Source organism: Pan paniscus, chromosome 18 (genome assembly GCF_029289425.2).
Source record: "Pan paniscus chromosome 18, NHGRI_mPanPan1-v2.0_pri, whole genome shotgun sequence".
In the NCBI taxonomy this organism is placed as follows: domain Eukaryota; kingdom Metazoa; phylum Chordata; class Mammalia; order Primates; family Hominidae; genus Pan; species Pan paniscus.
In genome coordinates, this window is record NC_073267.2 from 58,196,372 (window position 1) to 58,212,889 (window position 16,518).

The 16,518-nt window shown below is 43.6% G+C and overlaps 1 long non-coding RNA gene and 1 pseudogene across 1 annotated transcript in view; one reads left to right on the forward strand and one right to left on the reverse strand.

Annotated features, from left to right (window-relative positions):
• Positions 1–13,484, forward strand: part of LOC106633909 (uncharacterized) — a 124,003-nt gene extending 110,519 nt beyond the window's left edge. Inside the window, exons 2-4 of the long non-coding RNA XR_001337255.4 lie at positions 9,851–9,970; positions 12,808–12,890; positions 13,028–13,484. This is a non-coding gene — a long non-coding RNA (uncharacterized LOC106633909). The remainder of the gene's footprint in view (positions 1–9,850; positions 9,971–12,807; positions 12,891–13,027) is intronic.
• On the reverse strand, positions 273–369 carry LOC112437518 (U6 spliceosomal RNA; annotated as a pseudogene).
• Positions 13,485–16,518: the final 3,034 nt, after the last annotated feature.

Below are 16,518 nucleotides of genomic sequence, written 5' to 3' on the forward strand. Positions count from 1 at the left end.
TTATGACCCTGTGAGTGTCTGGGAGAGGGCAGATCTGCATAGCTTCTGGAATGATAAATCTGGGGCAATGTCTTCAGGATAGATGATCTACAGAAAAGACTATAGTTCTTGAGGACTTTTGCCACATCAGTTTGACCCTGAACTGCAACAGCACTCACTGTCTTCCTACAATGTCGCTTCTTTTGTAGAGTCTGAAATGAATACAGCTCTTGATAGCTTAAATACCATCTTTAATAATCCTACCTAGAATGTCTTATTTAATTCTTTTTTTAAAAAATATGGAACATTTCATAAATTTGTGTGTCATCCTTGTACAGGGGCTAGTTTTCTCGGTATTTACCAATTTTAGTGTATATGCTGCCAAATGATGTCCTTGTGAGACAGGTAGGTGAAATTAGTTTCATTTTGCAGACTAAGAAACTGAGAGCTGAGCACAGTGGTGTGCGCCTGTAGTCCCAGCTATTCAGGAGGCTGAGGAAGGAGCATCACTTGAGCTTACGAGTTCAAGGCCAGCCTGGACAACATAGTGAGACCCCCATCTTTAAAAAAAAAACCAAGGCACTGAAACCCAATGAGATTAGATGACTTGCCCAAGGACACAGAATGAGGAAGAGGCAGAGGCAGAGGCAAAGCCCAAGCATTGTAGCATTATATTTCCACTGCACCCAAATGTGAGCTTTTTTGTTTTGTTTTGTTTTGTTTTTGAGGTGGAGTTTCACTCTTGTTGTCCAAGCTGGAGTGCAATGGCACGATCTTAGCTCACTGCAACCTCTGCCTCCTGGGTTCAAGTGATTCTCCTGCCTCAGCCTCTGGAGTAGCTGGGATTATAGGCATGCGCCACCGTGCTGGGCTAATTTTTGTATTTTTAGTAGAGACGGGATTTCACTATGTTGGTCAGGCAGGTCTCGAACTCCTGACCTCAGTTAATCCACCAACCTCAACCTCCCAAAGTGCTGGGATTGCAGGTGTGAGCCACCGAGCCCAGCCACATTAGGGCTTTTAGGGTGTCCATCACCCAGCTGATCCATTTCTGGTCTTCTCTAGGGAGATGTTTATTTTGTTTTCAAGTGAGGCTCGAGTGAGAGTGGTTTGTGAGCCAACCACAGCACTGTCTTGACTGGATATACCATTTTATGCCATTTTGAAAATCCTCCCGTAGTCTTAAAATTGACATTATATTGAGAGAATTGTAGCTCCACATGCATTTGTAAGAAATAATAGAGTGATCTCATATGCCCTTTACCCAGTTTCTCCCAATGATGGCATTTTGTAAAACTATAGTACAATGGGATATCGACTCTCACGTTTTTAAGAGAATTTAAAAAAATGCATTCGGTGAGTTCAGGGGCCAGGGCACACACCTCTGCCCCTGGGCTGTGGCAGCACTGCCCTGTGGGCCCAGAGTCAGGGGCTTGGGAGGCAATCTGACCTGCCTCTGTCAGTGCTCCCTATGGGGGCTCCCTGGGGCTCAGCTTCTTCACCAGTGTGGCCAATGTGAGCTTCTTGATGGCAGGGGCCGTGTGTCTCTTGCCTTGTCTCTGGTCCCTCATGTGGAGTAGACTCAGGTAGACTTCCTGCTTCCACGGACTCAGTAAGGAAAGTGGACAGAGCCATGGAGCCTCCATATGGTGGAGGTATGTCAAGGAAGCAGTGCTGCCAGGCTCTGGGTGACCTTGGGCAGATTTCATCGCTTCACAAGCCTTAGCCTCCTTAGCTGTAAAATGAAGGGCTGGATAATGTCCGTAAGAATCTTTCCAGTTTTGATGTAGGATTCTGTGATGTCAAAAATAAGAGAGATTGTATTTTTGCGGATTGAAAAATAATTATCTTTTATGTGCCACATGTAACTTTCTATTTCTCAGGCTACCTGTTATGTAGCATCAACATTGCCTCATATATCAGACACTGCTGTAATAAGTATGCAATTTGTAGCTGCAATTTCCATTTTCTGGCAATATCTGATTTACACGAGGTGTTTTTAAAGCATGTCACTTATAACGTACACACCTGCCAAGAGCCTGCTCTTTCATCATGACTTTTCAGCGAGGTCAGAGAAAGCGCCCAAATTCAAGTAAACAAACAGCAGGCAAGCTTTCAACACTAAAGCTTCTTTTCCACCTTGGGGAAGGATGTTGTCTCTCAATAGATGATGGTGACAAACCTCCCATATTCAGACCGGCTTATGTGGATCAGGACTGAACCTCTTTCTAACAGGTGCTTTGAAACTCCAATTGTAGAACAGGAGAGTGATTCACAAGCCTGTGTATGCACCAGGTGAGGGGCTGTTTGTGGAAAATTAGTTAGCTAAGAATCAATTCACTGAATGACCAGTTCATTGAGTGTTCAATTCCATTGATCATTTTGATAGAAATTTGAAGATGAATATTCAAGTGGTGGAGACAGAAGCAGGGTAATATGTAGGGGCATCTAGAAAACAAAGTATGAATTTGGTAAATTTTTCAACTGTTTATTGGACTTTTGGAAAATTGGTTATTTTGCATGTTGGCTGTTGACAGATTGATTTTTGGCAAATTTTTCTGTTTCTGGAGGGTCAGTTCAGCCTGTTGGAGATCTGAAAAGTTTACCTTTTAGTGTTACTGATGCAGATTTTAGGCCCACTTTGTCCATCCCTCTGCGGCCAAGCAGAACATCCCTGAGCCAGCTTGATCTCAGGAAGAGAAAGAGGCATAGTAACACAGATTGTGCATGATGGACCTAATCTTTGCCTAATCCTGGCACACCTTGAGTGAAAAAGATTTTGAGGAATCTCTCTCCTTAATTCTGGCAGGAATTTAGTGGCCTTTGAAGCAGAGCCAAGCAGACACAAGCTTCATGGAAACTTGATCCTCTTACAAGCCTCTGAAGCCTTTTCAGCCAGCCCTTAAACACCACTGCTCATATAATTATGCTACCAGGATTTTTTTTCCAGCTTCTGACACTGGTGCAATAATGGTGAAAGCACTCAGGGACCAGGAAAAATAAGGGCAGTGAGGATGTCTTCAGATAAAGCATCTGCTGACCCAGCCTCTCTTGGACACCCTGAGGTCCAGTTAAACAACTTGACATGGTTGGCTGCCCACCAGGACAAAGACTGGCTGAGAATAGGATGGATTTCTGCCCCAGTGATTTGGCCACTAGTTCAAAATCTTCCTAAAGATCAGTCATATGGCTAGGATTTCTTCTTCAGCCTTGGCTGCCTGTGCAGCTTCTATTTGAGGCAGACTGGCCTGTGAAGCTTGTAGCACAGGCCTGCAATGCCCTACTAGTCATCACTATAGCTCCAGGGCCAGCAAAGAGCTAGACTTGGTAAATAGGCTTAATAAAGATTTGTAGAATAAATACTAGCCTTGAATGGCATGTGGCCCCCAAGGTGCCTGCCTTTCTCCTCCCACTCCTGGCTACTTTATTGTAATGGAGGACTTTCTTGGCCCAGTTATATGGTGTAAGAAATTACAAGGGATTTCTCATTCCTGTGATGTGGCCCATTTCCTGGTGGTGTGGCACTGCCCATCATGCCCTTGAATATGCCACCTTCTTAGCTAGGAATCCCCTCTCCTTGTCTATTAGCTTGTCTGAACTTCTCCATCTTTGATATCCAGCTCATATGTTACCCTGGATGTAACACCTTTCCAGTTCCTCCAGCTCAGATTACTTTGAATTGTAATTGTTTCTGCATGTCAGTCACCTACTATATTGTAAAACCTTCAGGGACAGACACTTATCTTTATTCTCATTTATTCATTTACTTGTTTAGAAACAGTGTAACAAAATGGTTAAGGGCACAAACTATGGATTTATAGTTTAGGTTGGCTGTGTGACTTATTGATTATGTAATTTACAGTGAGTGACTTAAACTCTTTAAACCATTTTTCTTTCTTTCTTCTTTCTTTATCTCTTTCTTTCTCTTCTTTCTTTCTTTCTTCCTTTTCTTTCTTTCCTCTTTATCTCTTTCTTTCTTTTCTTTTTGTTTTTTTTTTTCTTTTTTTTGACATGGAATCTCGTGCTGTTGCCCAAGATGGAGTGCAGTGGCAACTTCTTGGCTCACTGCAACCTCCATCTCCCGGGTTCAAGAGATTCTCCTGCCTCAGCCTCCTGAGTAGCTGGGATTACAGGCACACACCACCATGCCTGGCTAGTATTTGTATTTTTAGTAGAGATGGGATTTCACCGTGTTGGTCAGGTTGGTCTTGAACTTCTGACCTCAAATGATCCGTCCGCCTCGGCCTCCCAAAGTGCTGGGATTACAGGCATGCGTCCACATGCCTGGCCTCTATTTTTCTTATATGTAAGGATGAATATTGTGGTAGTATTATGTTTTAGAGCAATTGGAAGAATCAGACAGATATAGCATTTATTGGGCACTTACCATACACCAAGCATTATGCTGATAATAGTAATTAATATGATTATTTATTTATTCAACTTTTTTTTGGCACAAATACTGGGGCCTGATGCTGTTCTAGGTGCTGCCTCTAGGATCTAGCAAGATGTTTGGTATAGAGTTGGGCCTTGGCAAATGTTCACTGAATGAGTAAAGCTAGAACAAGTTGTGGACTTCGTTTGTAAATATTTGTATCAGTCAACTAAGCTGGATTATGCTGTGTAACAAATATCTCATCCCCAACATCTCATGGGCTTACTTTAACAAAAATGTATTTATTGCTCCTCTTATATGGTTAGTGTGGGATAGCTGCAATGCTGTTGTCTTCAGAGGTCAGGTGGTTTCATCTCAACAGATGCTTTCATGATCTCTGGGGCAGAGGAAAAGGCATGGTGTGCACTGGGTCTTAAAGTGACACATATCATCTCTGCTTACATCTTTTTGGCTAGAGAAAGTTACATGGCCTTGTCTAACTTAAAAGGGGAGAGAGAATTGCAATTGTAATCCTACTCTGTACCCAGAAGGAGAAAAACCACAATATTTGCAAATATCCTTCATGGTTACCACAGGCTGGAAGCTGATGCTATAATCTTCTAACACACAGGCCAGTTTTGGCCTACAAAGACCCCCTTTTTCAAAGTCAGTGTCAGCAGCTACCCCCAGGCCTCTGGTTTGGAATTAAGTTTTCAGACTAGGTATTTTATTTTCTTCTCACTTCCCTACTCAATTATATTTTAAGCAGATGGGTGATCCTGTCAACCTTAAGAAAATAGCAGGAAGAAACAAATTTATGTGAAACACCCCACATTCTAATTAAATTTTTCTGCCACCCCAAGGTTTGAGCTTGGATGCTGATTTGCACTTAAAGAAAATCAAAATACAAGCCCAAATTCAAGAAAGCTTGCAAAATGCTTTCATGTTGTTCTCCTCAGTTGACATGTAAATGAAAAGAACCCTTTTATTTTCCCCCACAGCAAACACCTTTTTTTTTTTGTTGCTTGATGGCTTGGAACACGATTCTGTTTAAAGACAATTCAAAGCAGCTTCTAAATGCAGAAATCCAGTGAAGCAGGCCAAGCAGAAGATGTAGATGGAAGGTTAAGTGGGGCAAATCTTAATCAGGCTAGAGAAATGTGGCCAGGACTGCAACTTGAGGCTCAACCCAATACTCCAAAAGATCTTCCATCACAACCCTCCACTCTGTCCCATTTCCACCAAATAAAGCGAGGCTATGTTAGTTGTCTGTTTCAGTATAGCAAGTAACTCCAAAGCTCAGCTACTGCAAACAACAAATGGCTATTATTTCCCACAGTTTCTGAGGGTCAGGAATTCAGGAGTGGCTTCGGTCAAGCTTTTGGCAAGGGCTGCAGTTACCTGAAGGCTTGACTGGGGTTGGAGTATCCTTCCAAAGCCCACGGTTGTGATTGTTGGAGGGTGTCAGCCAGTTCCTTGCAGGGTTTCAGCCAGAGGGCCTCAGTTCCATGCCATGTGGTCCTCTCCATAGAGTCATTCACAACATGGCTGCAGGTATCCTCAAGTGATCAAAAGGTAGGTCAAAAGAACAATCAAGACAAAGTCACAGTGTTTTATAGCCTGATCTTGGAAATAAAATACTTCACTTCTGCTGTGTTCTGTGGGTCACACAGACTCTAGTACAGGTTGGAAGAGGAATACACAAGGATGTGAACATCAGGGGGTAAGGATTATTGGGGGTCATCTTGGAGAATGGTTACTGTATGCAGGATATATCTATGTATGCATACACATACACACACACACACACTTTTTCTTTTTCTTTTTTTTCCCTTAAATCAGGAAATAAGAAAACAAACAACATAGTACCTACTACGGCCAGGAACTGGGCCAGGTGATCTGTACAGGTTCTCTCAGTCCTTACAATAACTGCAAAATGGCTGCTGTTATAATACCCATTTCACAGTTGAAGACACTGCATTTAGGAGTGATTAAGTAGCTAAATGCTATCTGGGTGGGAAGTGGTAGAGCCAGGGCACTGCCACTGGGAAATCTGTCTCATGCAATACACTTTCTGGAGCTATTTGATTGCCAGGTAAGGGTAAGGAGAGCATCATGTAATCCTGAGAGTAGCCTTGGAAGTTAGCCCAATTGGGCCTCAACTCTAGATGCAGCCACTCACCAGCTGTGTGGACTTTGGTAAGTTACCCGATGTCTCCCAGCTTCTCCGTCCTCATCTGTAAGATGGGGATGAAATTAAAAGTGCTCACTGCACAAGGTTGTTGTGAAGATTAAATCGGGTGAAGATGTCGACCGCCTAGCTTAGTGCCTGGCATGGAGTGAGGGTTCAGTAAATGCTGGGTGTTACAGTTTTGAGCCCTAGGCACTGCTACAGGCTAAAACAAATCCCTTCTCCCTGCTGTACCTCAGTTTTCCTATCTGAGAAATGAATGAGTTACATAATATGCCCAAGGTCACTTCTAATTCATAGTCCATGAAATTTTGTTTTAAACATACTTTTTATCTGAGTCTTGGAGCTGTGCTAAGTAGTGGGAAACCAAAGTATCCTCTAATTATGTCATGCTGACAGGTTGAGGTTTTCTTCACTTTAGCTAGAATTTGAGGGAAGTGGGTTTTAGCTTTCTCCCTAATATTCTATATTTGAAATGTCAAAAGGAGGCTTTGAGGAATAGGGGAAAGCATGCTGGGAAAAGGACTCTGGAGTCTAATCTTGATGTGGGCTCTGACTGGCTGTGTGATCTCAGGGAAAGTTCTTGTCCTCTCTGTTCTTGTGCTTGCTCATTTTTTCAGATGAGGACAAAAACTTTTGCCCTGGTTCTTTAGAGGGATGCCTTATGGCCAAATGAAATTGAGACACACAATACAAATGGAGCAAATCCTTAGAGATGGAAATATCCAAGGAGGCATTGGGGCTGGGAAGCTCTGGAGGGTGGTTCTTCATGCCTTTCCCTTCATAATGAACATTCTGGGTCTTTTGCACACACAGAGGTGGAAGAGTTGTGGCAATTAACTTCTAGAAAAAAAAAATCACCATTCGAAAATGCCAAGGACCTTTTAACACACCTTTTTCTAATGGATCTCTCAGAGGAAGAGGCAGTGAGAAAACAATTTTACATTGTCTTTAACCTCTGAGGGGAAGAAATGCTGGCTGTCTTGGATGAATTTCGTCGACTTGGTGCAGAGCAGAAACCAGGGCTCAGGACATAGTGGAGAATGAGAGGAAAGGAAAGTGAATTGTGAGCGTGTGCATTTTCCTTCTCTGTGTTCATTCCTCTAAGTTGGACAGTTCAGAACCAGCTCTTATATTGGCTGCTTTGAACTCTTGTCCTGCCTGGTTATCACATATCCTGTTTTGAACTGATGGCTGTGGGTTGCCCTTGTTTCTCCAGCTACTCTGTCTGCATTTTGTTATCTGTACCAGCCCTTATGAGTGTAGAATTGTGACCCACCGTGGATGAGTGGGTGTGATGCAGCCCCTATTTCATGTCGTGAGCTGGTTTGAAACCCTTCTGTTGTTATGTGGTGATTGCATTCCTGGACACCTCTGTCACCTCCCATACCCAGACGCAGAGTACAATAGACCCATGGCTCTAACAACGTCTTCATCCTCTCCCTTATAGCTGTGTCTGAAACACTTTTAAAAAAATTTATTCAGTTTTTTTATTTGTACAAATGCATGGCATACATGTGCAATTTTGTTTCATGCATAGGTTGCATAGTGATCATATTAGGGCATTCATTTATTTATTTAGGTAGAGTCTCACTCTGTCACCCAGGCTGGAGTGCAGTGGCGTGATTCGGCTCACAGCAACCTCTGCCTCCTGGGTTCAAACTATTCTCCTGCCTCAGCCTCCTGAGTAATTGGGATTACAGGCACGTGCCACCATGCCCAACTAATTATTTCTTTTTTAAAATTTTTAGTAGGTGTGGGGTTTCACCATGTTGACCAGGCTGGTCTTGAACTCATGACCTTAAGTGATCCACCTGCCTCAGCCTCCCAAAGTGCTGAGATTACAGGTGTGAGCCACCATGCTGGGCCACATTAGGGTTTTTAGGGTCTCCATCACCCAACCGGTTCACTTCTGGTATTCTGTAGGGAGATGTTTATTTTGTTTTCAAGTGAGGCTCAAGTGAAGTGGTTTGTGAGCCAATCACAACACTGTCTTGACTGGATATACCATTTTAGGTCATTTTGAAATTCCTCTCACAGTTCTTAAATTGACATTATATTGAGATAATTGTGGATCCACATGCATTTGTAAGAAATAATAGAGTGATCTCATATGCCCTTTATCCAGTTTCTCACAGTGCAGTATTTTGCAGAACTGTAGTACAATAGGATATTGACTCATGTTTTTAAGAGAATTTTAAAAAATGCACTCAGGGAATTCAGGGGGCAGGGCACACACCTCTGCCCTCAGGCTGTGCCAGCACTGGCCTGTGGGCCTGGAGTCAGGGGCATGGGTAGCAATCTGACCTGGCTCTGTCACTGCTCCCTGTGGGGGCTCCCTGGGGCTCAGCTTCCCCACCAGTAAGATGAGGGGTGGGATGAGAAGATTACTGAGGTTTCTTTTAGCTCTACCATTTTATGATTTTACACTTCACTCATGAGAGCCCCTGGGGTCAGCCTGCCCTGGTCTTTTTATTAGATAAATTATATCTTACTTTGAGCCTACAGAACCAGAGTCAGACGAGTCTGAATTGGACATCTGTTTCTGGGATCTTCTCAGCATCCACACTGCATTTCCTTAAGGGACTCATCTCCTGCCCTCCTTGGCTCTTGTGATTTAGCTGGGGCAGACCCTGCTTCCTGGGCTCTAGGATTGGCTCTACGATTGGCTTATTGTTCTAATTAGATATTTTTGTTCTATTTGTGGATAGGTTCATGTTAGGAGGCATGACCTAAGCCAGCCCATGAGAAGCCATCTAAGGAGTTTTATGAAAACAGTCGAGAAGGGAGAAGGGTTTTCCTCTATGAGGATATTTCAGGGGTAGGGGTTAGGATGGAGACCTGGTGCTTCAGGCAGTCATTTACCACCTCAATGAAAGAGCTTGCTCAGAACTAGATCAAAGCAGAGGAATGTGGGGCTGACAGATGAAGAGAGAGACATGGACAAACAGTCCCAGAAATATCAATGCATCTGCTGGAGGTCGTGTAGCTATTCCCAGTGGCCCTTGAAGTAAAGGAAGCCTCACTTTACCCATGAACTCAGGTGAGTAATGGTTATTTCCAGGCGAGAAGAGAGATCTGCTGACTTCATGCATTTGGTTCTGGGGGTGGCTCTGCAAGGAAGGCTAGATGGGAGGGGAAAATTTGCATGCACCTGCAGGCTTGGGATTCACAGTGAACTGGTGGGTTTTTCACTTTCTTTGAAGAGCCCAAAGGCATTTACTGACATGATCTCATTCGTTTTCAGCTGCAATTGAGTGAAGTCACCTTGATGCAGAAGTGTTTTCTCTTCTCATTCCTGTTAGGAAACCAAGTTACAGCTGAAGCCAGAGCCTTCTCCTACCCGACTCCCACGGCCCATTAAAACCTACGTGAGCTTATCTGATATCTTCAAGCCCTGTTTTGTGGCCCCATCTCCTCTTCAGGTATTGTACAGAGTGACTCACAGATAGCATCCCTGAGCCATTTCTCAGGGAGACAGTGATTTATTGAGATAGAGGCAATAATGTGCTAATTCTAGCAGCCAGTCCAGGCCTCATTAGCATCTAAGTTTCCTGGAGTTCAGCTTTAATCACACATAGGAAGAGTTTACCACCAAGGGGTTCTCATACCTCCTGTTCCTTTTGCATGAGTCTTCTGGAAAGCCTTGGCACTTGTTGAGGTGGTGATGGTAACGTCAGGGCAGAGGGTTTCAACTGGGGGTGTGAATTATGTTCACCTGGAGAAACTTAAATCTGTCTACTTATCCATCCATCCATCCATCCACCTATACATTCGTTCATCATCTTATTATTTACTTAAATAGATAAGACAAGCGTGAGGTAAAAATGAAAACAAAGCTTTCTAGTCTGTAAAATAAGCATAATGATAACATCTACCACATAGAATTGTTATAATAATGAAATAAATTATTGTATATAAAGTGCCTAGAATAGGGCTTGGTTCATAGTAAGTTGTAATAGACACGGTAGCTATTATTATTAATGTGAATCTTACATCCCATCCCTCAATCACCTAGTACCCTTCCCATTGCAGATTCTAGAGATTATCTGCATACATAAATATGTACACACACACACACACACACACACACTCCACCTCTGGACAGACTGACTCTAAAAGCTACAGAAAATTTCAAATGCCATCCAGGGTTGGGAATCTCAGGATTGGAAGCTGAGCGAGACTCTGGGGAATGTCAGGAATTAGAGTGTAGAGCCACTAAGGTAAGAAGGAAGTGACTGTTTTTCTACAAGGGCAAAAGCTAGGAGGACTGCCTGGAAGGGGAGCACCTTAACTATGTTCGGTATGGCTGTGAAAGAAACAATAACAATCATCACAACAGCTAGAGTTGTGAGACATTATCCTGTTATCTCAGAACTCTAGCTAAAGCCTTACACTCAGGAAAATAGGCACTAAGAACTTCCACAGCCTAAAGACAGCAGCAAGGGAGCCATCAGACTCATTCCCCAGGATCAACTAAGAGGTGACAGAAATGCTTCTGCTGCCATCACTACCCTGCCCTCCTTCTCCATGCGAAGAAATTTGTAGGAGCCATGAGTCATCAGTCTAGTGGGGGTTATGTGTTGTTTTGATAGTGGGCTTCCCCCCTTGGTACTTGCAAGAGGGCATAAAAAAACTCTGTATAAAGAAAGGGAGGCAGGCATCTCATTCCCCGACATGGCACTTGCTGATTTGATAAAACCTGTGGTCCCTTCTGGAGTTGCCAATGCAAGAATCCTTGGATAGCCCAGCCAGTATCCTCAGGAGCTTGGGAATATACAGCAATGGAGAGACTGGAGCCAGCTTCTGTCTAGAGAACTCTGGAGGTGGGAGGCCAGTGGGAGCAGTTCGCACTAGCAGGGAGGGAGAGAAGGTAGTCATGGTATAGTCACTTTGCTCCATTCGGTGTGGCAAGCATATGCTTCCTATGGGCCCAGAGATGCTGCAGAATGTAGGTGGGCTTGGGTCTTGGCAGCAGGACTTAGCCAAGGAGACCACCTGGCAGGTAAGGGGCCTTGCCAGCCAGAGACTATAGAGTGGGAGCTCAGGGGTAGGAATCTGAGAGTGGGTTGGGAGAGGTCAGCTGGAGGGCATTGTCCATGTTATAGACCAGTGCAGTGGCTTCCTGACTCCTCCCCATGAAACCCTAAAGAATGACAATATTCAGATGCCTATGGAGAGGATTGAGGGGGAAAAGAAGACTTACAGCAGCTTCAGTTAGGAGAAAAGACTCTGCATCTCTTTCCCTATTTGTCTACAAGAGAAGCTAGAGCCCAGAAGAGGAATGTGGGGAGAAAGGAGAGTGGCCTATTCTGTCTTTCTGCACTGGTTAGGCCTGAGCAAGAGGACAGGGAGGTTCCTCAGGTTGGGTTCCTGTAGAGGCCCACTCAGGTCAAGGATTCCAGTGTAAGGAGTTTATCTGAGGGGCGATCCCAGGAAGTGTGGATAGGGAAGTGGGAATCCAGTCAGTCAGGGAAGGAAGCCAGGGAAAGGTGCCATGTTTAGCAGGTTACTGCCATGGGTCATGTAGCTCAATCCACCTGAGAGTTGTCCACTCAAGGGCAACTGGATATTTATCTTCCAACCACCTTCTGTCACTGAGGGTTGCTCCTACAGCTGCCACCCATTCCCGCATCTGGTGTACCTAGTATGTGAAAGTAAGTCCTCAGGCCCTGGGTGCTCATGGCATGTCCTAGAACCATGAATTCTGGGGAGAGGGGACGCTGACAGCCTATTGCAGGGAGGAACCTTACATAGGGTATGGGTTAAAGTTTTGAACTGGACTGAATCGGACTGAGCCAGACTGGATTGACAAGGAAGTGGTGAGATTAGCTGGTGAGGTCAATAAGGGATAGTAAAGGGAGATTCAGCAGAGTGTCTGTGAAGGCAGTCCCAGGAAAAAAGTAAAGCTATTGCAGGTCACCTGCTGAGTCCAGATGGTGAAAGGTACTGAGATCACTGGCATTAAGTACAAGCCTAATGCTGTGTGGGTCACCCTAAGTGCTCATATCATGTAATCCTTACTGTGACCCCATGAGGCAGCTTTGCTTCTCTTCCTGTCTTACAGATGGGTCAGCTGGGCTCTGGAAGGCTAAGTAACTTGCCCAAAGTCACTCAGCTGCTCAGTGGCAGAGTCAGGTCCTGAGCCCAGGTTTGCTTCCAGAGCCCACACTCTTAACCACTGTGGCAGAGACTCCTGACTGCCTGTCAAATATGCATTTCCTCCTTCTTTCTTAGTAACGAAACTTTGGTTTTATTTCAGATGGCAATGTGCCTAGCTACACTACATTTCCCGCCTCCCTTGCAGCTAGAGGTGGCCAATGAGATATAAACAGATGCTGTAAGGTGAGACTTGAAAGAAAACCCCTTGAGAAGTAAATGTATGGATAGCATGTGCCTTTTGTGCCCATTTTCTTATTCTACTCCTGAACTAGATGTACTAGGCTCATTTTCCTTTTGTTTCTTCCCTCACATTGACACAGACATGATGTCTAGATCCCTAGCAGTCATCCCAGACCATGAGATAACTTTGAGAAGGAATACCATGTACAAAGGACTGTGCAGAAGAGGGTTGGCAGGAGCCTGGATCTCTGATGACTTCACCCTTGACTGCCCACCTCACCAGGCTGTACAAGCCACTGTTACTGGCAGATGAATGCAAGTTCTAAAACATACAACTACTGACCTACTGAATTTTCCAAGGAGCACATTTCCACTGGAGACATTTGGTGCCTGCAGAAAATACTTACTGAGGAATTTCTATGGGACCAGCCTGAAGTAGAAGCCACTGAAGAGAGGCCCTGAAGCAGCTTTTCTTCCTTATCCCAGAGACCAACATGGTTACCCCAGCCCAGAGTCACCCTCCTTCCTCTAAGCTGTCAAAACCCTGGCTGCCTTTACAATGATTCTGACAATGAATCCCACCCTGCTGGTGATGTCTATTGCTTTACTGTTAAACTTTTTAAGGGTTAAAATTCCTTTTTATTTTTCTTTTTAAATTGATTAATAATAGTTGTACCAATTTGGATGGTACCTGTAATATTTTGATACCTACATACAATGTGTGATGAACAAATCAGAGTAATTGGGCTAGCCATCACCTCACACATTTATCTAGGGCTGAAATCCCTGAAGGACAGGATTGTGTCTTACAAATTGTGTATTCTAATCTGCATTTACATTTCAGAAATTCTGGACGAAGTAGGCAAACCAACAGAAACTCTTGCTATGAAGATCTGGAGGTTTCCTGGAGGAAGTGGTGAATAGGGCCTTGGAACTGATGTTAAAAGCCCTGGAACACAATAGGGAGACTCCTGAACTAGGAAGAGGTCAAAAGCTCTGGTAGCAGCCCCCACAAATTAAGAAACCTACTCAGAGTAAAAGAAACAGGCCATGGTGGGTGGCCGGGGAGCAAGGAATATTTGTGAGTAACCCCAGATGGTGGCAATCATTTAATGCCCTCCATCCCTCTCAGTGTATATTAGGTTATGTTTTTTTTTTAGAAAATGGAGGAAGGGTTTTACTATGTTGCCTAGGCCAGTCTCAAACTCTTAGGCTCAAGCGATTCACCTGCATTGGCCTCCTAAATTGCTAGGATTACAGGCATGAGCCACTGTGCCTGGCCCAAGAAGTCTGAGCCAGACGTTGCTGCATAGGTCAGAACTCTGTGGTCTATGAATGTAAGATATTCACGAGTCACATCTATTCCATTCATTGGCAAACACTTACCTGAAACCATACAGCAAAAGAGATTCTGGAAAATGTACCTTCCAGCCTTAGAAGAAAGTGATGGTGGTGCCCAGTTGACCCCAGGCAAGCCGGCCCAGGAATGCAGACATTTTGGACTGCTCATCTTTTACTACTTTGTGTGGCCTTTCACAGAAGAATTACACAAGAACTTGACTCTTGATTCCAAGGATTCTGGAAGAATGCCAACCAAACTGAAGTCTACAAGCCTAACCATGTTATGAAAAGGCTGGATGTGACATGGTGAATCCTCCTTAGATGTGTTAACTAGGGTTAGGGTACCAGTGACATGCAAAGGGTTGGCCATTTGATTAAGTAGAGGAGGCATGAGTGAAAGGCACACCTTCACCCTGCTCAATGGCCATCATAACCTAGCCAGGCTGTGAGCCTCCATGGAGTGGGTAGCTGAGAACCCACAACCCACAATATATCTTCTTTCTGGCCCTGTTAACATGGACCTGCCTCTATGAGGTGATGGTTGATATCCAGCTAAGTATGGCCCTCTTAATAGTAATGTGGGTGGCTTTATTCATATTGGCTTCATGATAAATGGTATCACTGAGCTGACTTCTCTATGTTTTAGATAAAACAAAAATAAAAGACAAAAAAAAAAAAAAAGAAAAAAAGCACAATGACACAGGCAGTCTTGCTGCCAGACACATCTGCAATCAGAAAGCTTGGAAAATTAGACTTGGAAATGGCTTGAAAAAACCTTTAAACTTTTTCTGAAGAGCAAGTACAGGTTTATCTCTGGGGTCAGTTCTAATTCTTTGACCAGCTAATTTTAAGTGGCTGTATCTCGAAAAAAGTGACAGTGACATTTTGGTACTCCAGCTGGACTTTTAGATTAGTCACTGATACAACTGCAACTTTTGGCCTATTTGAAGGATTTTAAGGGCAGGATAAATAACAAAACCCAACAGTCTTAGCCTGAGTTTCCCAGAAATCAGAGCCTGAGACAAAGGCTTGCCTTTTAAGATTATCTGAGAATGTGATCTTAGGTAGCAAGAGTACAGGGTAGGGGAGTGATCAGGGAAGGAGGGAAAGCTAATGCAACATGGATTATTACGTTGTCTACTACTATGGACAATTGTTCATGTGGACTATGCTGTGGACTACCATATGGACTACCACTATCACTATGGATACAAGTCCTGCTTGGAATTTTTGGGGAGATTTATGGAAAGTACTAGAGAACTGTTTGTCCAAAGGACCAAAGATGGAAATATTTATCCATTGGCTCCAGGTCCCCATTGGTCAAGGATGACTTGGTTGCATTTCTAAGTAATGTATGCTGAGCACAGAGCAGATTCAAGTGGTTGCCCTGAGCTGCAGATACCTCTGGGTAGGAAATGAGAGGTACTCAGTGCAGACCTAGAGTGAGACCCGTGATCTGATTGCACCAGCATAGAGATGGTCAAAACCTAGGTGGAAGCAGTTTCTTCAGTTGTAACTGGAGATAGAGGTGGGATTGAGAGGATTTTAAAAAGGGGCCCAGGAGGTATCTAAAGCACCAAACAGTAAGTATACATTAACTATGTTCTGGGTGTTGGGCACAAGCATGGGAGGTAGAGCAGTGACATGATAAAGCCTTTACTCTTCCCCAAATATCTATACTTTCTCTAATATAAAAAATCTTAAGTATATGACAAATATCACATTTATTATAAAATGTAAACTGCAATGACATCTGAGAGAGTTATATGTTGAAATTTAAATTCACATTGAGATATAAATGTTAGATACAGGTATTTTACCCCAAATAAGGCTTTACTAGGGGAAGGAAGAAGTGCACAAGAATTCTGGGAGTCTGATGTAGTTGTGAATCAAAATTTCCAATCCTTATATATATTTTTATTATCAGCCTTGCTTTGCCTAGTGCCTATAATCGTGTGAGAACTTGCCCTGTAGCCCCCCCATGAGTGGCCCTTTTCCCTAGTCATCCTTCTTTGGCTTTAGCCATGAGGAGCCTGATGTGAGGAGAGAGCTCAGCAAATATTTAAGTAAATATTTATGGAATGACATGAATGAATACAAAGTTATAAATAGAACATTATCTTATTCTACTCTTGGACTAGATGTACGACCAAACAAACTAGAATAGATTTTGCATAGATTAAATTTCACCTTTCTGACCTCCCCAAGCAAGTGCTTCTCTGTTTTTTTCCAGACCACCATGTATATTCAGTAGCTGTAGCCCTTATTTTCTGTTTTAGTTATTCAAAGC